This window comes from Lithobates pipiens, unplaced genomic scaffold (assembly GCF_037356315.1).
Source record: "Lithobates pipiens isolate NorthernLeopardFrog02 unplaced genomic scaffold, aLitPip1_a1.2 Scaffold_18, whole genome shotgun sequence".
NCBI lineage: Eukaryota > Metazoa > Chordata > Amphibia > Anura > Ranidae > Lithobates > Lithobates pipiens.
Window position 1 is genome coordinate 304,136,783 of NW_027507758.1, and position 27,415 is coordinate 304,164,197.

At 43.3% G+C, this 27,415-nt stretch overlaps 1 pseudogene; it reads right to left on the reverse strand.

Moving 5' to 3' along the window:
* Positions 1-5,031: 5,031 nt before the first annotated feature.
* Positions 5,032-5,750, reverse strand: LOC143987974 (flavin reductase (NADPH) pseudogene; annotated as a pseudogene).
* Between the last annotated feature and the right edge of the window lie 21,665 nt (positions 5,751-27,415).

The following is a 27,415-nucleotide window of genomic DNA, read 5'->3' on the forward strand; positions in this document are numbered from 1 at the left end:
CTTTCGAACGGACCCCAAATTCGTACGAACTTTAGAACCCCGTTGAAGTCTATGGGACTCGAACGTTCGAAATTAAAAGTGCTAATTTTAACGGCTAATATGCAAGATACTGTCCTAAAAAGGGTTTGGGGACCTGGCTCCTGCCCCAGGGGACATGGGTCAATGCCTAAAATGTTTTTAAAAATGGCCGTTTTGGCAGGAGCACTGATTTTAATGACGATTAAAGTGAAAAAAAGTGAAATATTCCTTTAAATATCGTGCCTGGGGGGTGTCTGTAGTATGCCTGTGAAGTGCCATGTGTTTCCCGTGTTTAGAACAGTCCCTGCACAAAATGACATTAAACGGAAATAACATCATTGAAAACTGCTTGCGGTTTTAATGTTATATCTGGTTCCTGCAATATGGTTGAAAATCATTGAGAAAAATGGCATGGGTAGCCCTCCCTGCCTATTACCAGCCCCTTTGGGTATTGTACGCATATTAAGGGGAACCCCGTACCCATATTAAAAAAAGGAAATGTGTGTGGCCCCCAGGCCCTATATACTCAGAACAGCAGTATACAGGCGGTGCAAACAAGACAGGGACTGTGTAGGTTTGTTGTGTTAAGTTGAATCTGTTTGTAATTTTCAACTGGTACATTTTTAAAGTCTAGCTCCAGTCAAAAAAACGATTTTTAAGCTTTTTTGGAAAACATAGGGAAGGGTTATCAGCCCTGTATAATTTGTTTTGTCGTCCATCTTTTTTCATCTCACTTGCTGTTGTCTCCTTCCGTTTGCAAGTAGGAGATGTTTGTAAGTTGGATGTTTGAAAGTAGGGGCCTGCCCTATATGCTCTGCAGAAATGGCGGAACAAGGTGTTGGTTTTGCCACAACATTGTAAGCCCTCAAAGTGACTCTTGGTGGGCGCTGGAGCGCCCTGCTGTGAACGATTATCTCAAGAATTGTAATTACATGCCATTGTTGAACAGTGGTAGAAAAATTGACCTTTGGTGGTTGTGGTGCTGGTGCCACAACACTATAAGTCCTCACAGTTACTCTGGGTGGGCACAGGAATGGGCCCTCCTGTGAAATATGATATCAAGAATTGTAATTACATGTCCCTGTTAAACAGGGCCCGAAAAATTGGGCCTTAGGCACTGGTGCTGGTGCCACCACACTGCTACCTCTCCCATATACTCTAGTTTTATTGCAGGAATTAGCCCTGCTGCAAAGCATTGCATCAAAAATTTTAATTAAACGCCCCTGTTAAACAGGGGCAGAAAAATTGGGCTGATGGCATCACCCAGAACCAGAAATGTTCTTCCAACATATCAGCGGAGGAGGAAGAGGATAGACAATCAACATAACAGGACAGTCACTCAGCATCAGCATAGGCAGTCTTAAAGGGATGTGATATTTCCAAAAAAAAATATTCGGTTACATCAGCTTCAGGTGCTTGGTAGCTGTGGGTGATCCAAGACTGATTCATCTTGATGAAGGTCAGTCGATCAACTGATTCAGTGGACAGGCGCACCCTGTGATCGCTAACAAAGCCACCAGCAGCACTGAAGGTGCGTTCCGAAAGAACGCTGGATGCAGGACAGGCCAGTAGCTCAATTGCATACTGTGCAAGCTCTGGCCAGTGATCCATCCTCAAGACCCAGTAAGCCAGAGGATTTTCGGTGGGAAAGGTGTCCAAGTCTGACCTTGCCCCTAGGTATTCCTGCACCATGTAAATCAGACGCTGGCGATGGGTGCTGGAACCGATCATACCTTGGGGCTGCGGACTAAAAAATTGTCTGAAAGCATCAGTCAGACGGCCACCTTCTCCACCGCTCCTTCTGACCGATGCCTCAGCAACACGTTGTCCAGGACCAGGAGTTTGTAACCTCCCAGTCTCTGGGAACGCATTGCACAGACCTTTCTGCAAGGCCTCCCGGAGATGTCTCATCCTCTGCTACCTCTGCGATGGCAAGATAAGGTCAGCAACCTTACCCTTGTACCGTGGATCAAGGAGAGTGGCCAGCCAGTAATGGTCCCTTTCCTTGATCCGAAGAATACGAGGATCCTTCCGCAGGCTTTGCAGGATCAGGGAGGCCATGCAGCGTAGGTTAGCTGAGGCATTCGGTCCGGAGTCCTCTGGGTCACTAAGGACAACATGATCCGCAGCTACCTCCTCCCAGCCACGTACAAGTCCACGTGTTTCTTGGGACTGTAAATCATCCCTACAAGACTGCTGCTGCTGCTGATGCTGAGTGCCAGCCTCCACCTCCATGCTGACACAATCATCCTCCTCCTCCTCTTCCTCCTCCTCATCCTCTTCCTGTGTGATGGGTGGCACAGCAGGAACACTGTCTGGATAAAGGGGGCCTTGAGAGGCAAGGAAGTCCTCCTCTTCCTGCCTCTGTTCTGCCTCAAGTGCCCTGTCCATTATTCCACGCAGCGTATGCTCCAAGAGGTGGACAAGAGGTACAGTGTCACTGTTGCATGCACTGTCACTGCTCACCATCCTTGTGGCCTCCTCAAACGGTGAGAGGACAGTGCATGCATCCCTGATCATGCCCCACTGGCGTGGTGAGAAAAAACCAAGCTCCCCTGACCCTGCCCTGGTTCCGTAGTCGCACAGGTACTCATTGATGGCCCTCTGCTGCGTGTGCAGCTGCTGCAGCATGGCCAACGTTGAGTTCCACCTGGTGGGCATGTCACATATAAGGCGGTTCTTGGGCAGGTTCAACTCCTTTTGGAGCTCAGCCAGCCGAGCACAGGCATTAAATGATCGGCTGAAATGCACACAGACTTTCCTGGCCTGCTTCAGGACATCCTGTAAGCCCGGGTACCTGCCCAAGAACCGCTGCACCACCAGGTTAAGGACGTGAGCTACACAGGGCACATGGGTCAGTTGTCCCTGTCGGAGGACGGAGAGGAGGATGGTGCCATTTTCGCAAACCACCATTCCTGGCTTAAGCTGGCGTGGCGTCAACCACCTCTCGGCCTGCCCTGCAGAGCTGACAAAACATCCGCCCCAGTGTGGCACCTGTCCCCCAAACAAACCAGCGCAAGCACGGCATGGCATTGTTTTGCCTGCGTACTTGCGTAGCCCCTGGAACGCCTACGGAGCACCGTTGGTTCTGAGGACAGAGCACTGGAAGAGGCCATGGAGGAAGAAGAAGAGGAGGGGGTGGAGGAGAGAGGTGTGTCACAACCAATAGTAGCATTTTGGAGGCGTGATGGCGAAACAACCTCCAACACTACTGCACCTTGTCCTGCATCCTTCCCAGCTGCCAGAAGAGTGACCCAATGGGCCGTGAAAGACAGGTAACGTCCCTGTCCATGCCTGCTGGACCATGAGTCAGTGGTAATATGCACCTTACCGCTGACCACCCTGTCCAGTGAGGCAAGGACATTGCCTTCCACATGCCGGTAGAGAGCCGGAATCGCCTTCCGTGAGAAAAAGTGGCGTTTGGGGACCTGCCACTGAGGAACCGCACATTGTACAAACTCACGGAAGGGGGCCGAGTCTACCAACTGGAAAGGCAGCAGTTGAAGTGCTAGTAATTTAGCCGAGCTAGCATTCAACCGCTGGACATGTGGATGGCTGGGAGTGAACTTCTTTTGCCGGTCCAGCAGCTGGGGCAGGGACATTTGCCTGCTATAATCGGACGTGGGTGTACTGCTAGCAGAGTGCCCGGAAGCACTTGGCTGTGACACACCTAATTCTACACCTTCATTCCTCTCAGAGCAGGTTTCAGAGAGGACTGAAGGTCTAGTGGGGTTGGAGATGCCAGCTGATGAGGAGCAAGGAGAGGTCCACTTTGTTCTTTGGTGTGGGACTTTGAGGTACGTTTGCCAACGAGCTGCATGGCAGATCAACATATGTCTGGTCAAGCATGTGGTGCCCAAGCGGCTGATGTTTTGGCCACGCGAGATACGCTTGAGACATATGTTGCAAATAGCAGCGTGTGATCTGATGCACTCGTCTCAAAAAAGCCCACACCAAAGAACTTTTAGAATAATGCGCAGAGGCAGCGCCCTGCACAGGCGGAGCTCTGCGGTGTGATTCAGTCGGTGTGCTGCCCCTAAGCTGGCCCCCGGAGGGCATCCTGCCTCATTGGACATGTGCCTCCTCCTCCTCCTCCTCCTCCTCTCTCCTACCAGGCACCCACGTGGAGTCAGTGCCCTCATCATCCCCTCCCTCTTCATCGCTGTAGCAAACCTGGCAATATGCTGCAGCTTGTGGAACATGACTGCCAGATTGCTGTCCTTCTTGAGCATCCCCTCTCTCTGCATTCACGCTACTGCCTTCCTCTAGCTGAGTGTCATCATCAGAGCCTACAAAACACTGGGCATCCTCCTGGAGCATGTACCCAACACTGTGCTCAAAGAGTTCAGGAGACTCCTCAGGAGGACGTGGTGGGTCTAGGGAAGGAGTCACTGATGATGACATTGAGACGAGAGAAGACGATGCGTTGGCAGCTGCTTTGCTAGTACTCTGAGACTGGGTGAGAGAGGATGAGGAGGATGAAGAGGGCTTGGTCATCCACTCTACCAAGTCGTTGGCATGTTGCGGTTCAACATGTCCAGCTGCCGAAAAGAAGGACAAGCGTGTCCCATGGCTACGTGCTGATGACAATGCACCGCGTCCACGACCAGCTCTGTTGTCTCTAGACACAGAGCCTGCTTGCCCTCTTTTTTTTTTTTTTTTTATTTTTTTTTTTTATTATAACAGGCCAAAAGGAAGCAAACAAGATGCGTTTATTATTAGAGATTACATACACTTTAATTACTAAAAAGGCATGTTGACACAGCAACTTTCTTCTTTAGAACACTGAAAATGCACAAGATGGTTATAATGAACCAGACCCTACATACAGGAAATCAGGCTAGCAAGAGCATAGTGGAACAAACATTTTTTTAAATGCACAGCAGAAAAAAGGTAAGATCCTGCTACAGTGTTTGTTGGATCACTGAGAGATTGTTTTTTTTTTCTCTACAAAAGTGGAGTTGCACTTTAACTTATTATGGCCAACAGGTAGAGTTTGAGCTTCTACAGGAATTACCGGTACTTTCTTCGTGTTCCTTAAAGCATACAAGCAGCAGACGGAGCAGTTAGTAATTCTGGGATAGTGTGACGCTCTTCCCATCGTATTCATTGGTCTTCAGGCACCGGAGGAAGAAGTGGCTGAGGTCATGAGTGGATATCACATTACCTCCGCGTTCTACTGACACTTTGTAATCTCCTGTCAGGGGCTTATCAGCTGCGATGTGTGGAGGGAGCACCGCCACATAGTCCAGTCCGGAGTCCTTCGGGACCTGGTGCATCCGGATGTGATCCTCCGTCACCGGCAGAAGACGAGGGGGGATTTTAGCGATGTCCCACAGCAGGAAGGAAGACATGCAGCCCACCACTTTCCATATTCCATGCGCCTTCATCGCCTCCACAATATTCCTTGTACCTTCTGACATCATGGTGGTCGGCCCTAGGTCGGTTCTTGTTCCCAGGACAATTATCATGGCATCCTGTCCCTCTACAGCTTTGTTGACATCATTTTTATTCAGCACATCCCCCACTACGATTCGGGTGGGTGTCTTATTAGCGGGCAAGCGAGCAGGGTCCCTTACCAGTACGGTCACATTATATCCTTCCTCCAGGGCTTGTGCCAAGGTCACCTGACCAGTCATCCCAGTGGCCCCAAAGAGAACAATGTTTTTGGGTGCCATTGTCACTCTGTACAGCCAGCAACCTCTCACTGCATGCTGGAACAGCACAGACATCTGCTTGCCCTCTTTTATCGGCTCGCGCCTGTCTGCCTCTTTTTGCTGGCCTTCCAGACATGGTAATGGCCTGAAGGGAGTTGGGTAAAACAGCAGTTGGGTAGTGTATATTGTGCTGGAGGCACACAACACCCACTAACTCCTGCAGATGCCTTTATTATAGAACACCAGAGATAAAAGGGATTACTGTAATGGAGTCACACAACACCCACTAAGCCCTGCAGATGGCTCTATTAGAGAACAGCAATAAAGGGTAGATACAGGTGTATATTGTGCTGGAGGCACAAAACACCCACTAACTCCTGCAGATGCCTTTATTATAGAACACCAGAGATAAAGGGGTATATACAGATGTATACTGTGCTGTGCTGGAGGCACACACAACTTCCAACAACTTCTGCAGATGGCAGATGGCTCAAATAGAGAAGAGCTATGTAGGTGGATATAGCGGTGTGTACTGGGTACAGAGCACGCAGACAGCACGCACAAGCTCCTAACACTACTGACTGCAAGCTCTATTATAAAAGATAGATCACTAGCTATATAGGTGAGGTGAATATAGCGGTGTATACTGCGGTCAGGTCACGCAGACAACAACCACTACAGAAGAGCAAGATCGAAAATCGGCCGATAACGATTGGTGTATACTGTGTTGAAGGTACACAGGACGCCAACACACTACACAAGGCCGCCGCGCTGGCGGCCTTATATAGTGTGGGGCGTGTACTACACAGCCTGAGCTATGATTGGCCACAGGCATCCTGCCTGTGGCTAATCATGGCTCTCCTCGCTGCTGGCGCTGTGATTGGCCAAGCATGCGGGGTCACATTCCGACGGAAAAAGTCAGATGAAGCCCACACATGGTCGGATTATCCGACAATACGGTCCGATCGGACATCATCCTGAGAAGTGCCTGGTTACTGAGTTGAGAAGGACATTGACAAATGCACACTTTTCCAGTACCATTGAGGAGACGGGAAACATTCCAGGTATGGAGGAAAAAGGTTCATATTCACCCTTGATTGTTCAAGTTTGAGTCAACGTATTCACTGCCATGATCTCTGGCTAGAGATCTGTTCAGCCTTAAAGTACCCAGCTGCGAGTGGCTACTCTCTGGGTGGAAATAGAGACTTTGCTAGACCTGCAGTTCAAGGTGCCTAAGTTCTTCACCCGTGCCCTCTGTTCCCTAAGAGACTATGTTAATTGAGAGTTCTCACTGCAAAATAAAACCTTTTAAAGAGGACTTCATCTGTGCCAGTGTTCAAGTCGTTGGGTATCAACATTGGGAACCCCTAGAAGTGGAAGAGCAGGCCAAGAGAAGGTAATTGGTAAGCCCATAAAGTCAAGGCCGCCCTGCAATGGGTTATGGCCGCTACATTTGTTATTTATTAATTCAATGCAGTTAAATTTTTTAGATTTACTTTCAAAAGTTTTTATTTGTTACCGAATAGCATCCATATATTAAACATTGACAATATATTGTCTCATTTGTACATAAAAAGCGTAGAGAATATGTAATAAAGTACAGGCATTAAGTAAAAAACGGTTTGATCGGTCCCTGCACTGTAGGGCAGCCGTGCGGCTTAACAATCAGGTATGTCTGGTAAGGACTAGCTTGACTACTGGGAGTGATGAAGAACGGGTCACCGCCTAGCTCCCCTGGCACCCCAAATGGGATCACACTGTGTCGGGGGAGGCTGGCGCCCCAATTTTTTGAGAAGAGAAAAAAGAAAAGTGTCTGTCCAATACCAGGGCACACCTGTCCAGCCAGCCTATCAGCCCATTAAAGGTTCATCGGCTCATCTGCTGGGTAGAAAGTACGATAGCAAGTCTCAGAGGACTCTTAATACTGACCAGCAAGCATTGCCTATGAAACGTTTACAGATAATTATAGTCCTTTCCAGACTAACCTTAACACGGAGAAGAGATAGAGAGAGGAAAAGTGGAGACGAGAAGAGAGAAAAAGAGGGGGACAGGGGGGAGGAAGAGAAGGGGGGAGCATCACTACTCGCTCACGATTCAATAAGAGGAGCTCACACATATGGGAAGTTGGATAGACCCATTAATCGGGCCCAGGGCTCCCAGGTGGCTATAAATCTATCAGAGGAGTCCTCCAGAAGACTGGCCAGCCTCTCCTGAGACATTACCCAGGAAATCTTTCTCTTGGTTATTGTAAAAGAAACCCCTGGTTCCTTCCAGTTCCTGGCTATGGAGATTTTGGCTCCCAGAAGCACAAATTGGGCCAGTCTGCTGGATGGCTTAATTTTTTAGATTTAATAGTAATTTTGAATGTTGTGTTGCATCCGTTAATTACACTTTTAGTATATTTTTATTAAATATTTTGATTTGATAAAAATTTGCTTAACTACCATGGGGCCTTATAACTCGCAACTAATGCCTCTACTAAATCATAACTACTTTTTAACTGGCTTTTACATCATGTCCTTCAGGACCATACACCTAAACCTCTTCAGTCTATCCTGGGATCTAAAACAATTATTTTTATGGACAAATGGAGATACCCTCAACTAACCCAATTTCTCCACTCCCTTCCTTGCCCACTATGTGATCTGCAAGATTTGAATCCTGTGGAATCTATTTTCACTTCAAAGGATCCCCTGCTGCACTGCATTTGACAGTTCTATAAGGCTCTTATTTCTTTACAAAGCTCCACATACCCAGATTATCTTACTAAATGGCAAACAGACTTGCGCTCTTCTATCTCAGAAAAGCAAAAAGACAAAATCCTACTACTCTCTCATACATCATCAATATTGTCCAAAATTGCAGAAACGAACTACAAACTGAAATTGCACACCAGCAAAACTAAATAGCATGTTTCCCTCCAGTTCCCAATAGAGTTGGAGGAACTCTGGAAACATAGCTTCTCATGCCCATATCTGGTCTGACTGCCTGCTAATCTGCCCCTTTTGGTCAGAAATACATAAATGTATAAGTCAGATTGCAGCTCTTTCCCTTCCTTCTAATTCATGGACAATACTGTTCATTGTACCCATGAACCAACCAGCCTATATAAATGCTCTCTTACTCCTCATCTCCTGAATGCAGCAAAATCCCTAATACCAACATTGTGGGATCCACCGTCGGTTCCCTCATTGAAACAACGGCTATGTAAGGTTTATGATACCTGCCTCCTAGAGGAACTAACCTGTATTTCCAAAGGCAATACTAGCTGCCATACTAAAATATGGACTCGCTGGTTCGAATTTAAGAACTCCTCTTGCTTCAATTGTGTTAAACCCTCCTGACCAATAAGTCTGTGTTGGTTTTTCATTGTATGCTCTCTTTAACCAGGTATTTGTTAATGTTACGGTTACAAATATAGTATCTAACAAATGTGAGTACACCCCTCACATCTTTGCAAATATTTTATTATATCTTTTTATGTGACAACACTGAAGAAATTACACTTTGATACAATGTAAAGTAGTGAGTGTACAGCCTGTATAACAGTGTAAATTTGCTGTCCCCTCAAAATAACTCAACACAGCCATTAATGTCTAAACCTCTGGCAACAAAAGTGAGTACATTGTACAAACTATTACCCATACGACTTAAAAACTTCTGAAGAAAGACATACAAAGGTCTGAATCAACCTCTGGCAACAAAAGTGAGTACATTGTAGAAACTATTACCCATACGACTTAAAAACCTCTGAAGAAAGACATACAAAGGTCTGAATCAGCCTATTTGTCAAATTTCATCATTTTAGCAGCCAAGCAGATTAAGGCCGTGCCCTAGAAAAACAACAATTATCTTTTATAGAAGTAAAGACTAGCACACATAGTTTTATGATCAACAAGAAACTTGCTAGTATTCACAAGCAAGCCTATGCTAAATTCCTGAAAGTGTGGGCCCACTGGCATGATCTAGAATTGTCTTTGATTGATTCCTCTTCATTAATTAATCTCAACATATTCACTTCTGCACAGGGCCTGTCATGCACTGACCCCTACCCTGCCAACTCTCTACCTTCAAACGTCCCTCTCCCCACACTGCCTTCCATTTTATTTACATTACCTTTCCTACTTATCCCTGATCCTTTCCCGCTCCCTCCTCCTGCATTTCTGAAACATCTTCATCAGCTTCATAGTTCATCCAAGGGAACAATTATTCCATGATAATAGTCCACAAATAATAGTAATGTAATCCAGTGCACTCTCCAGGAAACCTGTTCTTAAAAGCCAGAAGCAATCTCTACAGTATGAGATAAAACACAAAAAAAGGAAGAGTAAACGCTATCTGAGTGTAGTAATATAGAGAAAAAATGTACAGTATTAGCGCATCAAAGCAACTCACATAAGAAGGTCAAGAACCATGCTCATCTGAGTGCAAAGCCGGTATGCACAATACGGTCCCAGAGTTCTGTTCGGTGGATGGAGGTGCACAGGGATCATGCTGGGTCTGTTCAATGATAACGTACACCGTGAAAGCAGATATGAGATGTCAGCCCGGATGTTCAGTGATGTAGCGTGACTACATGTTATGGGGCATGCATGCTACCTTCTCAAGCCATACTAGCATGTATCTTGGAAGTGGTATTTATGGGTGCTGGAGGTCCGGAGGGCAACACTGCCCTGCCTGTCTAGACCAATACTATTAGGATGCCAAAAGGAACTCAGATTAGAAACAATTCAATTGAAAAACAACCACAATAGCTTACAATTAATAAAAGCAATAAATATGTGCAAGTACTTACAACAGTATATCTTTTAACTCCTAAATGACTATAACAGTCCACAACAGTAGATTTCAACATGCTCCCTTTGAATGCACACTATATTCATGATACATGTGACCGCTCTTCCTCATACAGATATTTACCCTGTGCGACTAACTATTAATGATCATTGTGTCAATTCTCAAAATGCTTATTATTGCTTATACTTACCTTGGCTCTAACCATATGCATTATATATTATTCCTCATTTCTATATACCTTTTTGTTGCAAATTAAACAGCCTTTCTACCATACTCAAAAGAAAAGAGAAAATCTGCGCTACAGTGAAAAAAACAAACAACATTTTTTTGTCATGCAGCAATTCAAAATATATACCAAAAATGCTATATAAAAAGGACTTGAAAAAAAGAAATGGAACTGCGCAATCCTTAATATTTAAATTAAGGTGTGAATAAACAATGAAGTGCATGTGTGCTCAATATTGTGCAGAGTATTAACATAAACCCCAACATAGAAAATGCATTAGTGACATATACCCATGCAGTACAGGTAAGACCACATATAAAATAACACCAATTGTTATAAATAAGCACTAATAAATCAATACAGAAATCTCAATGATACTAGTGTTTCAAAGGAATATGTGCAAAAAATGCTAAATGAAAATCAAAAATAGATAAAATAAAATGAAAATAATAAAAATAAAAATAAAAAACTTGTTAAAAAGTTCAGGTAAGTGAGTTCAAAACAAACAAATGTCCACAGTGACTTGTCCAAAAATCCAAAACCGGTGTAGTCGTGAAGCAAAATTTAAAGTGCACCACCACCGTGTAGATAACAAATGGCTCCTTACCAGATGCCCCAGTAAGGAGTGCGTATCTTAAAGGTCAGGACAAGGTATGCATCAGACTCAGATCTTCGAAGGATAAGAGACCACTGGTGCCGGACTCAAACGAATTCCAACAAGAAGCAGATGTTCACCCAAGCCAACATGGCAGCCGCAAGCTATGTGCTCACATCTGAAGGCCAAATTCTACCATACTCTTCTTTAAAATTCTTACATTTATTACTGCAATGCCACTTTTACACTGTTACACCTGCAAAAGCATTTTTTTAAGCTGACAAGGTGACGTTGCTGCCATGATATTAAAAGCACTTTATTCTAATGTACCACAATTTAATCATTTTGACATTTATTCATAACAATATAAAAACATTTTAAATCCCCACTAAGAACATAAATCTCATTGTCAGTCACATAATTCTTAAACATTAATAAAAAAAATATCTTGTTTTGACAATTCATTAAAAAAAATATATGTAACAAGAAAGTGTACTGGTAACATGCCCAAAATAATGAACATTCAAACCCAAATTCAATTTACAGTGACAGCCTCATAACATATGTGATTGAAAATTTGACTTAAATCTTGGCTCAGTGAAAACAGAAAATATTCAGTTATTCATAAGTGTCATCTTTAATATTAATTCACTTTTTAAATGTGGAATTCCTGTATACAACCTAAATTAGGCCCTTACAGAAATGTGAGCAAGATATTCATGACTTAAATGAAATGAAAAGTCAGTATTAACTACAGATGCTTCCTGTGCAGTTGTCTACAAATGGAGAAAAACTGTTATTTTGTACTGCCTGTTACTTCAATATCCACTTCATGGCATTCTGTTTTGACTGTTATCATTTTGGACATTAAAGTAAACTCATACTTACTAGGAGTTTTGCATACTAACTTTTAAAGTTTGCAATGGGAACCCTAAAGTTCCTGTTACCTTTATCACACCTCCTTTGAAGTCTCAAAAAAAAAAAACAGTACTTCTGGATAACACTTTAACCCCTACCTCAAGCAATTCAGCACTTATTGCCCAGATGATCCATCCCCAAGCCAGAGTGCTGTCACATTAAGGTTTATTAAACTGTATCCAAATGTACAAGCAAACATTATTGTATCCAAATTTATAGTGGGAGGAAAAAATATTTTTCTTGTGCTCTTGAATTGTTGTTAGTTGTTAGGTTGCAAAGTCAGCTTATGACTGTAATAATTTTAACTGACCATTTCCTAGGGCCATTTTTCAGTACAGCATTTTTTTAAACATAAACAGTATTAAAATAAATATACAAAGAGAGAGCAAGAGAGAATACGCATGGAACAAGAGAGAGAATGACAAAAATTATGCAAGAGGCACCTATGAAAATGCAGCAAGCTATCCTTAAAGCTAACATGGAGAGGCTGGCAGTGGACCGAGACACTGCTGCCACCATTGCAGAAGCAGAAGCATTAGAAGCAACTGCATATGGTGAGTCAAGAAAAGGTAGCAGCATACTGGGTCAAGAGGAGGATCACCAAGATCCCATGCAGCACACTTCAGATTATGTATACCAGCACTCTAACCCAAGCAGTACTCCGCAGCAAGAAATCAAATATGATGTCAGTGAGTCACATTAAGCAAAGCAACAGGAGGCCGACCTTGAACTCCAGTGCTACAAGCAAAAAAAATCTGACCGAAATCCAGGTTACCCAGCTCCAACTAGGCCTTCTACTCAGCAAGGTACTCAGCCTTCATACAAGCAACAAAAACCTACTTTCACTCCAAGGGAATATGAAACAAGCTGATACAAGTATGACCCCAGCCCACCTAAAGAAGAAACATCTGCCAGGAATGCTATACCCCACACCACGATACTCCAGCAGCCTACCCCATTGTTAATCAGGCCACTGTAGACTTTGATATAAAAAGACTTCAATTGCCCAACTAAAATTAAATAAACCTCTGAGCAATCATGATTCAACCTCCAATATGTGAACAAATAAATCCGTGACTAAATGATTACTTGTGCTACACAAAAATAAATAAATGTATCCCTAAGTAAGCAAAAAAATAATAATATATTGACCAATTGCACAATATTGTCCACAAGCTTCCGTGATACAAACAAATCACTCTCAATGAACGTCAGAGTGAATTGATACAATGAAAAAAAAATTCAGCTTCAGTAATATAGCAAAACATAGCCTAATAGTAGCAACTTAGTAAAAGTTATTTTTCTACTTCAGATGAAAGCACCACACTTGTTCCAGCACATATCAGCCCAAAACATTGAAAGATATAATCAGGTGGCTGTTTACCAGATCCAGAGATCACATAGGCGTGTATAAGGGAAGATCTACCACACTGAGCGATAGTTCCTTCCGATTCCTCGGTAGAGATTGTCCAATCCTCTGGTGTACAGCAATCTCTCCCCCGCTCAGTGCCGGTTGTCACAAAGCAAAAAGCACTTCCTCTGATTCAGTAGCTGCAAGCACACCACAATCCATCTCCGTCCACTGTGATCAGTGCATAGTTAGTGAGGAGAGGAGTCTCCTCTCCTCGCTCGCTATGCACCGATTACAGTGGATGGAGAGGGATTGTGGCGTGCTTGCAGCTACTGATAAGCTGCCACCTGATTATATATTTCAATGTTTTGGGCTGATTTGTGCTGGAACAAGTGAGGTGCTTTCATCTGAAGTGGAAAAATAACTTTTACTAAGTTGCTAATATTTGGCTATGTTTTACTATATTACTGAAGCTGAACACTTTTTTCATTGTATCAATTCACTCTGACTTTCATTGAGAGTGATTTGTTTGTATCACGGATGCTTGTGGACAATGTTGTGCAATAGATCAATATATATATATATATATTTTTTTTATTTTTTTTTGCATACTTAGGGATACATTTATTTATTTATTTATTTTTGTGTAGCACAAGTAATCATTTAGTCATTGTTTTATTTGTTCCCATATTGAAGGATGAAGCATAATTGCTCAGTGGTTTATTTGATTTTGGTTGCGCAATTGAAGTCTTTTTATATCTATATATAAGCCGTATATTCAGGTTTTTTAGTTGCAGCACCTCCTTTTTGTTTTTGATTGTTTTAGGAGTGCTAATCACTCAGGTATAATTAGCACATACACATGTTTCATTAATGGCTGTGGGTTAGCGCGGATATTCCCTTTGTACATTGTAGACTTTTGCCAGGTTCCTTGTAAAACGTGAGATAGTTACCCAAGGAAGTCAAATTCAGTGATTGCCCCCAACATTACAGAGCATGGTGATCTTCCTTCCAGAGTACCATCAAAGGTCTAGATCTATCCTGCAGGGAACAGATAGATCTCCTCGTAAAGTTGCTTGGCAGTGTTTCTGCTGAGCATGCCAAGAGAATTAGGGACATTAATATACACCATATCACAATAGAGTGAAAATACAGGGCTTATTCCACTATCTCAATGCTATGGAGCTTATAAATCTTAAAATAATATAATTCTCTCAATTATACTGTGTACTTGTTTCCAGAATACCTGAATGTTGGGACATTTCCACCAAATGTGTAAGGCCGCGTACACACGGGCGGATTGTTCGCCCAACTTTGTCCGCTGAACAGTGTTTCAGCGGACAGTCCGCTCGTGTGTGGGCTTCAGCGGACAGTTTCAGCGGACAGTCTGACGAACAAAGTTTTTCGGAATTCCCGTAAGACAGTCCGCTGAAACTTGGTTTGAGCGGACAGTCCGCTCGTGTGTAGGCTTGTTCGACAAACTAAGTTTCGCGCATGCTCAGAAAGGATTTACACGGCGAAGGTTGCATTGCAGTGTATTGGACGTCAAATTTTTCGTCCCGTCGTACGTGCCGTTCACGTCATCGCGCACGGTTTCAGCGGACTGTTCGTTCATCGTGTGTGGTCAAGTCCGCTCATGCAAATTTTGAGCGGACTGTTTGTCGGATTGTTTGACAAACTAAGTTGGGCGAACAGTCCGCCCGTGTGTACGCGGCCTTAGAGGTCCCCTTGCTCACTTTGGCACCTCCAGCACTTATCAGGGTATGCTGTGTCAAACTTATGTAGTATAGCCGGGGTGCGATATCAGCGTGCGATAACTTTATAGTTTGTCTCCTGAATGGAGACATTTATAGAGCTTTTGTGGGTATTTCTGTATATTGTGTCCCAGGAGTCACTGGTCAAGTCTATGCCTAGGTCTTTGTTCCATGCTTTGCAGGCCCTTCCGTCATTCATCTGCGTATTGTTCCAAAACATACTGTATATCCTAGAGATGACATGTCCTTGTGGAGTGTTGCTAAGGCACAATTTTTCGAAGTCTGTTAGTGCTTCCATTGGGTTCATCTTGCTTTTAATGCTGTCTACATAGTGCTTGAGTTGCCAGTATTCTAGCGCGTTTAATTTACGTGTTGCGCAGGATGTTTCTATTTGTTCTTGGGTTAACAAATTGCCTTTATGTGTTATGTGGTATAAAAGTAGACCTATTACTGGTTGTGTGTGGTATAGAGGGTGATGTTCCATACCAGGTGGGAACTGTGGATTGTTCAAGATTAGTGTGAGGGGGCCTGGGTTTGCAGAGAGTTTAAATCTGTGGTTGGACTGCTTAAAGCAGTCCAGCATGGGGCCTATCGTTGGGTGATTCATAAAGGTTTTTGGTTGTAATTCGTTTTTAATCCAAGGAGTCCCTATTACGGGGTATGTAGAGAATGAGTTCTCTAGGGCTACCCAGTCTTTGGTCCATTTATTTATGTGCCAGTCTATAATTCGTTGTAAGTGACATGCCCAATAATAATGTTGTATATCAGGTACTCCTATACCCCCTTTGGTTTTGGGTTTGATTAGCTGGTTATGGCTGATTCTTGGGTGTTTCTGGTCCCATATAAAATTTCGGTTCATTCTTGTGATCATTTTTAAAAATGTATTTGGGAGTTTGATAGGGATCGTTTGGAGTAGATAGAGCACGCGTGGTAAGATATTTATCTTGATTATGGCCGTTCGTCCAAACCACGAAAAGTGTGATTTGTTCCACTTTTTAAGGTCGTCCTTAATGATTTTGAGTAGTGGTAGGTGGTTTTTAAGGAAGGAATCTGATAGGCTTACGGGTAGCTGTATCCCCAAGTAGGTTAGTGTGTCTGCCTTCCATATGAACGAAAAGTTTTGTTTGCAATGTGACACTTGTTGTTCTGTAAGGGTTATGTTAAGGGTGTGTGATTTTGTAAAGTTTATTTTGAAATGTGCTATGTATTGGAATAGTCTAAAATCTTTAAGAAGGTTAGGGATGATTATAAGGGGTTTAGATAGGAATAGGAGAATATCGTCCGCGAATACGGCTAGTTTAAACTCCTTACCTGCTATTGAGATTCCGTGTATGTCTCGGTTGTTTCTTAGTCTACAGAGGAGAGGTTCTAGTGTAAGGATGAATAGGATAGGGGAGAGGGGGCATCCCTGACGTGTGCCGTTTTTTATTCGGAAGGCCTTTGACAAGAGTCCATTTACTCTGATTTTCGCACTAGGATTGTTATAAAGAGACATTATGAGATTTATAAGTCTCTCTCCGGAGCCCAGCTTTCGTAGTACAGCTTCGAGGTAATCCCATGCTAGCCTGTCAAAGGCCTTCTCGGCGTCTAGTGACAGGAAAAATCCAGGAGATTTGTTGGAAGCGAGCCAGTGTGTATGTTGATCGCTTTAAGGGTATTGTCCCTAGCTTCTCTTCCTGGAACAAACTCTACCTGATCTGTTGAGATGAAGTTTGGGATAAGGGGAAGTATGCGATTGGCTATGATTTTTGCAAATATTTTTAAATCTGCGTTCAGCAGTGAGATGGGGCAATAGTTTGAGGCAAGTTCTCTGTCCTTTCCAGGTTTGGGGATTACACATATATGTGCTTAAAGTAGGGTGTTGGATGTCCTGTTAGGTTGGGACAATAAATTGAAAGCTTTTAAAAAAGGGGTTGTAAGTATGTTTGAGAAAGTTTTATAGTAGGTCATGCAAAATCCGTCTGGTCCAGGGCTTTTGCCTATTTTCATTTGTTTGATAGCTGTTAGAAATTCTTCTCCTGTCAGGGGACCGTCTATGGATTTCGCTTGTTCAGGGGAGATGGGTTTAGGGCTGTTTTGTGTGAGGAAATCCGCGATTATATCCTCACGTGACCTAGTGTCGTTCTGTGGTTTTTGTTCGGGGGGGAGGTTGTACAGTTCTGTATAATATTGGGCGAAGTGATTTGTGATGTCATCGCTGTTGGATAACGTTGACGTCGGGGACGATTTGAGCTTGTGTATGGTGGTGTTTGCTTTTTTTGTTTGCAAGGCTCTAGCTAAGAGCCTTCCGTTTTTATTGCTATGCTCATAGAAGAGCTTCTGGGAGAGAATATAATTTTTCCTCGTCTTTTTCCCAAGTTCTTCCTTGAGTTGCTTTCTTGCTTGCTCCAATTCTTGTAATCACTTCTTGCTGGGTACGTTTACGGGCGGAAGCCAGTTTGATTAATGCCCCCCTGACCACGCATTTATGGGCTTCCCATTGGGTTATATAGGTCGTGTCAGGAGTGTCATTTGTTTTAAAGTAGTCTTTAATGGTATCCGTGAGTTTAGTCATGTGTGAGAGGTTTGTGAGTAATGATGCATCGAGTCTCCAAATGTTGGTGCGTTGTGTGTATTCTGGGAATGATAAAGTGGCAGTGATAGGATTATGGTCAGAGAGAAACATAGGTTCAATAGATGCTCCTGTCAAGAGTGGTAGGTCCCTTTGTGTGATAAACAGGTAGTCTATTCTAGAGTGTCTGTCATGGGGAGCTGAGTAAAAGGTAAAGTCTTTGTCACTGGGATGCAGGGTGCGCCAGGAGTCATGTAGAAGTAAGTCTTGCAATTGGGTTTTGATTTGTTTGAGAGCCTTGAATGGGAGGGATGATGTACCAGAGGAGGTGTCCTCGAGCGGATTTAGAGCTACGTTAAAATCTCCTCCGAATAGGAGGATGCCTGATTGGAAAGAGGCAAGGGCTTCCCCTATTTCTCTGAAAAAACTCACTTGTCTTGAATTGGGGCTGTATATGTTTACTATTGTTATGGGTCTATTCCAAAGTATGCCTTTGATGAAAACGTAGCGGCCAGAGTCATCTAATTGTGAGTCCATTACTTCCAGGGGTATCCTTTTTGATATTAAGATCGAAACTCCTTTCGTTTTCGCTAACGGATTAGTTGCGTGAAAAGCTTTCGGGAAGTCTTTGCTCGAAAACTTAGGAGTCTGACCAGTTTTAAAATGTGTTTCCTGGAGTAGGAGTATGTCCGCTCTGAGTTTTTTCATATGAATGAAGAGTTGCGCTCTCTTTTCGGGTATACAGTGGTGTGAAAAAGTGTTTGCCCTCTTCCTCATTTCCTGTTCCTTTGCATGTTTGTCACACTTAAGTGTTTCGGAACATCAAACCAATTTAAACAATAGTCAAGGACAACACAAGTAAACACAAAATGCAATTTGTAAATGAAGGTGTTTATTATTAAAGGTGAAAAAAAATCCAAAACATCATGGCCCTGTGTGAAAAAGTGATTGCCCCCCTTGTTAAAACATACTATAACTGTGGTTGTCCACACCTGAGTTCAATTTCTCTAGCCACACCCAGGCCTGATTATTGCCACACCTGTTCACAATCAAGGCATCACTTAAATAGGAGCTGCTTGACACAGTAAGGTCCACCAGAAGATCCTTAAAAGCTACACATCATGCCGAGACCCAAAGAAATTCAGGAACAATTGAGAAAGAAAGTAATTGAGATCTATCAGTCTGGAAAGGGTTATAAAGCCATTTCCAAAGCTTTGGGAATCCAGCGAACCACAGTGAGAGCCATTATCCACAAATGGCGAAGACATGGAACAGTGGTGAACCTTCCCAGGAGTGGCCGGCCGCCCAAAATTACCCCAAGAGCGCAGCGACGACTCATCCAAGAGGTCACAAAAGACCCCACAACAACGTCCAAGGAACTGCAGGCCTCACTTGCCTCAGTTAAGGTCAGCGTTCATGCCTCCACCATCAGGAAAAGACTGGGCAAAAATGGCCTGCATGGCAGAGTTCCAAGGAGAAAACCACTGCTGAGCAAAAAGAACATCAAAGCTCGTCTCAATTTTTCCACAACACATCTTGATGATCCCCAAGACTTTGGGGACAACATTCTGTGGACCGATGAGACAAAAGTGGAACTCTTTGGAAGGTGTGTGTCCAAGTATATCTGGCGTAGAAAGAACACTGCATTTCATAAAAAGAACATTATACCAACAGTAAAATATGGTGGTGGTAGTGTGATGGTTTGGGGCTGTTTTGCTGCTTCAGGACCTGGAAGACTTGCCGTGATAAAAGGAACTATGAATTCTGCTGTCTACCAAGAGATCCTGAAGGAGAATGTCCGACCATCTGTTCGTGTACTCAAGCTGAAACGAACTTGGGTTCTGCAGCAGGACAATGATCCTAAACACACCAGCAAGTCCACCACCGAATGGCTGAAGAAAAACAAAATGAAGACTTTGGAGTGGCCTAGCCAAAGTCCTGACCTGAATCCTATTGAGATGTTGTGGTATGACCTTAAAAAGGCAGTTCATGCTCGAAAACCCTCTAATGTAACTGAATTAGGACAATTCTGCAAAGATGAGTGGGCCAAAATTCCTCCAGGACACTGTAAAAGCCTCCTTGCACGTTATCACAAACGCTTGGTTGCAGTTGTTGCTGCTAAGGGTGGCCCAACCAGTTATTAGGTTTGGGGGGCAATCACTTTTTCACACAGGGCCATGATGGTTTGGATTTTTTTCACCTTTAATAATAAACACCTTCATTTACAAATTGCATTTTGTGTTTACTTGTGTTGTCCTTGACTATTGTTTAAATTGGTTTGATGTTCCGAAACACTTAAGTGTGACAAACATGCAAAGGAACAGGAAATGAGGAAGGGGGCAAACACTTTTTCACACCACTGTATACATATGTAAAAAAATCATAATCCAAATAATCAGAAGGATACCATAAAATACTTGTATAAATAATGTATTATAAATCATACAAATAGATAAAGATCCAAATCTGTATTCAAACCTTTTGGAGTGATAGTATTGAGAAAATGTATCCAATGAGCCTCACATTTTCTTAAAATTAGTTCACGATCATCTCCTCTCCTGTTTTTATTAATGCCTTCCAGCACCATGAATTTTAACTTGGAAATTGTATACCCTTTCTCTATAAAGTGTCTAGCTAGTGGTAACTGTATTAATTTATCTCTAATTGAATATTTATGTCTGGCTATAGGATCTTTAACCTTTTGGGTTGTTTTTCCAATATATAATAATCCACATGGACATTTTATGGCATACATCACATATGATTGGCAGTTACAGTGGCCCTTTATAGGAATTCAAAGCCTTTATGTGGGTGTGATATACTTTTTCATTTTGTCATAGAATTACATTGGATACATGATAGACATGGAAATGATCCCAGGTTTTTTGGTCCCAGAAAAGTTATCCTGGGAATAAGAGGAGAACATTGATTCGAACTTACCAATCAATCCTTTAAAGTTCTCCCTTTTCTATATGAGGGTAATGGTAAATTCCAAAATTCTTCTATAGTGGGATAACTTTCCCTCAATAAATTCCAATGTTTCTTAATTATGTTAAACACAGTATGTGAAAACGGATGAAATTGTGTAACAAAATATATAATTTTAGTGTGTTTTTTATTTGAATTAGTTTTATTTAGATTTAAACATTCCTTTTTTATTGAGGCTTCAGGATAATTTCTGTTAAATATTATTATTATTATTATTCTCGAAACCCGTATTGGCTTTTAGGAATCAAATTAAAAACAGCTATGGATCCAGTGCTGCAAGTGTTTCCTGAAGGGTCTTTGATAGTGTGAATGGTCGAAGCTGCTTTTCGTAGTTTTAGTGCTCTGGCTAAAAGTTTATTACCGTGTTGATAAAATACTTTTTGTGTAAGTGCATATCTGCGCTTCAGTGTTTTGTTCAGCTCCTCTTATGCTGCATACACATGATCAGAGGTCCGCGAGACTTTCCGAATGAGCGGACCTGCCCACACACAACCAGACTTTTCCGGTGGACAATACGCTGGACTGTGGCGGAAGCCCGCCGGACTTTTGAAATGAACGGACTTGCCCACACACGGAGAAAAGTCAGTTCATTTTGAACGCGGCTCCAGGTAGACCCGGAGGATGCTGGGACAGTGACATTATAAGGGGACGGGGTTACCATGCGACCCAGCCCCTTGTCCCTATATAACTAGCCGCACAATGCATCCCTGCCATTGCGGCCAGAGAGATCGTTGTCTCAACATCGCAACATCGCATGGAAGAAGAAGAAGAGACAAAGAGAAGAAGGGAAGAAGGGGGTGGTGGCGACAGCAACAGAAGACCGGGCCAACGCTAGTAAAAGAGCTATAAGAAGATAGCGGAGGCCCGGCAGAAGAACTGAAGAGGGGGACAAGACCCCGGATGGTGGTGACAATGAAGAACAAAGCCGGGCGTCTCCATAAGTAAAAGAGCTAGCAGAAGATAGTGGAGGAGTCTGGCGAGAAGACCCCCCAAGACAGAAGAAGAGAAGACCCCTGGAGCTGTCCAATAAATTATTTAAAAAACTTGTGTTGTGTTTTTTATTTACACTTTTTTTCATCAGGTTTTTCACCAGGTGAATGGGTAGGGGTACATCGTAGCTAGCTAGCACAAAACGGGCCCACGGAGGAGAGAAGGAGGGAGAGGCAGTTAGGCTGGTATGGCAGTATGCTGCACCTATCATATAGGAGGCCAGGGGTCTTATAAGCATCCCGTGGTCAGGCGTTGCAGTTTGCATTATGTATAGTCCTATGTTCAATGGAATTAGGGTCTCCTCTCCCTTCTCCTCTATCCCTGCAGGTGCCTAATTATGTCTTTTAATATGGGAACCCTAAGATAGGTATAATAGAAGTCCCCTTAAGGGAAGGAGGTAGTGGGAAGCTCTGCAGAGGTATTGCGAGAATCAAATTATGACGGTATCCGCCCATTATGAACGGATCGTAATCTTGACCTCAATCAATGGGAGGGTGAAGTGAGGGGACACTGAGGTTTCGGTCATGGTCTCCCACGCATAGTGGTGAAACATACCAATGGTGGTTCGGGTGGGGGAGCCCTGTATGGTAAACTGCCCCTGGGTCCCAAATGGGCAACGTGGGGCTGTTTGTTTCTGATAGTGTTGAAATAAATCCCAGCATCCATGTCACTGTGCCCCCACCCTGCATAACCAACAAGCATTATATACCCAAAAGTCCGCTGGAGTATGTATTCACTTTCGGTCAGCGTGGAGGAAGGCAGGTGGATGCAAGTGTCCATCTCCTTGGGGGGAACTGAAAGTAAGTCTCCCAATGCGTTGGGCATAATGCTTTGAGGCTGGTGATGGAGTGAAGTTGATGAAGACGGCATGTGGTGTCTCGAGACCCTCAGGCGCTGAGAGGATGTAAGCCAAGCAAACGTGTGCACCGTACTTATTGGTCATGTGGCATTATGTACAGGCTGAGCATTCTGCAGTAATTACATGGGCAAGTTTAGTTGCAGGAGCCTTATGGGGGCAGAGATTCAAACCCAACAGGGTAGTTCAGCAGAGTATAGTTAACATGTAACTTAAATACTTAACTATGCAACAGATCATCTGGGGATTTGAGAAGCGATGTTATTGGTCCCGTCAAGCTCTCCTTGGTCTAGGCAAGCATGTTGGGCTGGCATCATGGCAGTAACTGTGGGTGCCTGCGTGGTTCCTGAAGGGGACCGCCCTCTATGGGATCGGGTGTCCTGTGCATCCATGGGCTCCTCCGGTTGTGGTTCCTTCCTGGTAACTGTACGGCAGAATTCTGCGTACCAGTTTTGAATGTCAGTCAGCGGGGTCCCTAGGGTGTTGCAGAATTGCGGCATGTCTTCGGGAACCTTTAGCAATGCGGTACAGCCATGTGTGGTGGCAGACAGACAGAAAGGGAACTTCCACCTATAAGGATTCCCTTAGTGTGCAGGGTGTCTAGCAGGGGTTTCAGGTCTCTGCGGTGTTGCAGGGTGATGCTGAAAAGACCCTGAAAAATTTGGATGTGTACTCCATGTGTATATATATATATATATATATATATATATATATATATATATATATATATATACACACACCATACCTTGATTGGAACTTTGTGCTGCAGTATTGGCTGTATAGCTAGCTGAACTAGTTGCAACAGAGACAGATATACAGATTCAATAAGCTGAGTTCTACATGGACAGTAAAGTAGTTCTAGGTTGCATCTACAATGAAACTAGATGTTTCTATGTCTATGTCAATAACAGAGTGTTGAGGATAAGGAGGTCCACCCACCCAGAACAATGGCTTTTTGTGCCTATGGACTACAATCCTGCAGACTTAGCAACCAGATCTGTTGCAACCAGTTGCCTTGAAAATACTTCATGGTTCACAGGTTCCATTTTTCTGCACAGTCCAGACTGCAACACTAATGACTTTGCCAAATTTGATTTAATAGTTGTAGACAAGGATCAAGAAATCCACCCTCAGGTTTCTACCTCAGTTAGAACAATTTTTCTCAGCCAGTTTAAAACCCACCATTTTAGCAGGTTCTACACCTGGAAGTCCCTTGTTCAAGCTATCTCTTGCCTAACTCATATAGCTCAGTCCTACAAAAGCGATCCACTATCTCATGACAGCTGCAGAAGTTGGCACCACTGTAAAAAGGTCTACACAGTAGCTGACCTAGAACAATCTAAAAACAGGATAATCTCTACTGTACAGAGAGAAGTCTTTGCCAAAAAAAATTAACTGTATTGCCAATATGAACATTTTTCCTAAAGTCGGTGTTTGAAAGAAGCTTGACCCAATCCTTGATGTAAATGGCCTGTTGAGAGTAGGAGACCATTTAAAAGAAGGCAAGTTTGAGTTTTCTAAGAAACATCCTTTAGTGATTCCAGGTCACCATCATATTGCCTACTTACTCATTCAACACTGCCATTATCAAACAAAACACCAGGGCCCACTGTTTACTGAAGTAGTTGGAGCTAAGAAATGTGTGAGCAGGTTCCTTTTCAAATGTATTACCTGCAGTAAATTTTGTGGAATGTTACAGACACAAAAGATGGCCAACTTCCCATCTGACAGACTTAGCATGGATCCACATTACACTAATGTTGGACTTGATGTTTTTGGTCCCTGGTCTGGGACCTGGCACACCAAAATTGGACATTCAAACAGTAAACACTGGGCGGTCATATTCATCTGCATGTCTATCAGAGCTGTCCATATTGAAGTGTTTGAATCAATGGACACTTCATGTTTCAATGATACTTTTAGACCCTTCATTGCAATCAGAGGCCCAGTGAAACTCAGTCACTCTGACAGAGGTTCTAACTTTGTAGGAGCAGCAAAAGAAGTGCAAATTCCCTCCAACTTGGACACTCAGTGTAGAAAGGTACTTGAGTAAGCAAGGCTGCACATGGACTTTCAACCCATCTCACTCTTCTCACTTGGTAGGTGTTTGGAAAAGGATGAAAGGCTTAGCCAGCAGAATTCTGGACTCCATCAAATTGCAAGTGGGAACTGCAAGGCTTACCCATGAATGCCTGGTGACCTTTATGGCAGAGGTCACAGCCATCATTAATGCCAGACCTTTGACATAACTTTCAAGTGACTGTGAGGATCCAGTGATTCTCACACCTGCTATGTTACTTACTCAAAAGACTGATCTTGTTGACACCCCAGCTGGAGAGTTTTGTGAAAAGGACCTTTAATAAAATATATATAATATATAATAAAAAATCAGTGGAGACAAGTATAAACCCCTGCCAATACCTTCTGGAGTCAATGGAGGAAACAATATATCTCTACTCTTCAACCAAGGAGAAAGTGGCACACTGAAAAACCTAATCTTAAACCTGGTAATATTGTGTCATGAGAGATTTCAAAACATGAATGAAAGAGTGGCCTTTAGGTATGGTCATCAGAATACTGCCAAGTGAGGACAAGTATGTCTGTAAAGTTGAAGTCAAGATCTTCCAGCAGAATGAGGACAAAATATTGCTAAGACCAGTGACCGAACTTGTTCTGTTGCTTTCTGCAGAAGATTCTGTTAGTGACATCAGACGGGGAGTGTTCTACCCATTGAGCCTTTACTGTGTTTGAAATAACATGTTGGTTTTCTTGATGTACACTAGACATCTGTACACTCAAATATTTTGTTTCGGAATTTTAGTTTTGTCCGAAAAATAATTTGTATACACTGTGTTATGAACACCCTCTACCTCCTGTGATTGACCTTTTTATTGCATATAGTGTTTTTCCCCATATGTGCAGGGCCAGATTAAGAACATCATGGGCATGGTGCTGAGGATTTTGGTGGGGCCTTTTATAAACAATAAACAAATAAAAATGAAAACTATTTTTTGTTATAAAAAATTTAATTAAAGAGAGAGAGAGAGGGAGGATGAGAGAGAGAGAAAGAGAGAGAGAGAGAAAGGGGGTGAAAGAGGTGTGAGGGGTAAGGGAGGGAGGATGAGAGAGAGAGGATGCACATGAGCATGTGTTCGAATGACATCAACGCAACCTGGCCAAGGCAAGTGACCGAAGGCACAGAACCCAGAAGGAAGACCGGGTGAAGATGGAAGTGCCCGGGCCCCACCGGATTGCTCACAGCACAGCACTGGAGGGCTCAGTCTGACAATTTAAGTGTACCCCAATGTGCTAATATGGTGTGCATACTTGTACATTATGGCATAACATACCCCAGGGCCTCTAAAAAGTAGTAATGTTAGAAAAGTTTACTACCGCTTTAATATCACAGGAGCCTCTCATGGGGCCCCCTACTGATCCTGTGGACCTTGGGCAGTGCCTAAGTGCATAGTTGTCAACATTTCAAAAATATTTTCATGGACGCTTTTTTTTACAAGTGCTATATTTAGAGTAGCCTACATCCCCTGTGTTCCTCTATACATCACAATAGTAATTATAAAATTAAATAAGTACTAATAATGGGGCAGAACAAATATGAGGACTGTGAGATTTCCTTTAGTTGAACTGACAAAAGTTTGCCCATTCTCGCACTGGTAACATTGAGGATATTCAGTATAATTTTAAAGAACAGTTTTTGTGGGTAAGAGGCATAGGGGAGGAGTATGGATGGTATAAACATGGGAAGTATGTGCAGGTGAGGGAGAGGAATGTGGAGGGTCTAACAGTGGGCACTATGTACATGAGAGGAGTGCAGAGGGTATGGCAGAAGGCACTATGTACAGGAGAGGAGTGTGAAGGGTATGACAGTAGGCAGTATGCACAGCAGAGGAGTGTAGAGGGTATGACATTGAGAGAGAAGAGTGTGGAGGGTATGACAGTGAGCAAAATGTACAGGAGTGTGGAGGGTATGACAGTGGGCACTATGTACAGGAGAGAAGTGTGGAGAGTGGGACAGTAAGCAGTACTTACAGGAGAGGAGTGTGGAGGGAGGGTATGACCGTGGACACTATGTATAGGAGAGGAGTATGGAGGGTATGACAGTGAGTAGTATGTACAGGAGAGGAGTGTGGAGGGTATGCCAGTGGGCACTATGTATAGAAGAGAAGTGTTTGAGGTATGACAGTGGGCACTATGTATAGGAGAGGAGTGTGGAGGGTATGGCAGTGCGTAGTATGTACAGGAGAGGAGTGTGGAGGGTATGACAGTGGGCATTATGTGTAGGAGAGATGTGTGGAGGGTATGACAGTAGGCAGTATGTACAGGAGAGGAGTGTGGAGAGTATGACAGTGGGCACTATGTATAGGAGAGAAGTGTGGAGAATATGACAGTGTGCACTATGTATAGGAGAGAAGTGTGGAGAGTATGACAGTGGGCACTATGTATAGGAGAGGAGGATGAAGTAATCTGGGAAGGAAAAATGTAAAGATTTGTGGAAGGATGTTTAGGGACTTGAGTACAACCAGCCTGTCAGGTTTTCCCTATTAGCAACACTAATCATTGTATTCACTGGCAGAACACAATAACACTGCGGGAGTGATTGCCCCATTCACAGGTCAGCAGGTGAGAGGGTGTGTAGGGACAGGCTGGGGAGAGATACTAGTCAGTCCCTGGGTAGGCACTGGTTAGTATCAGAGCC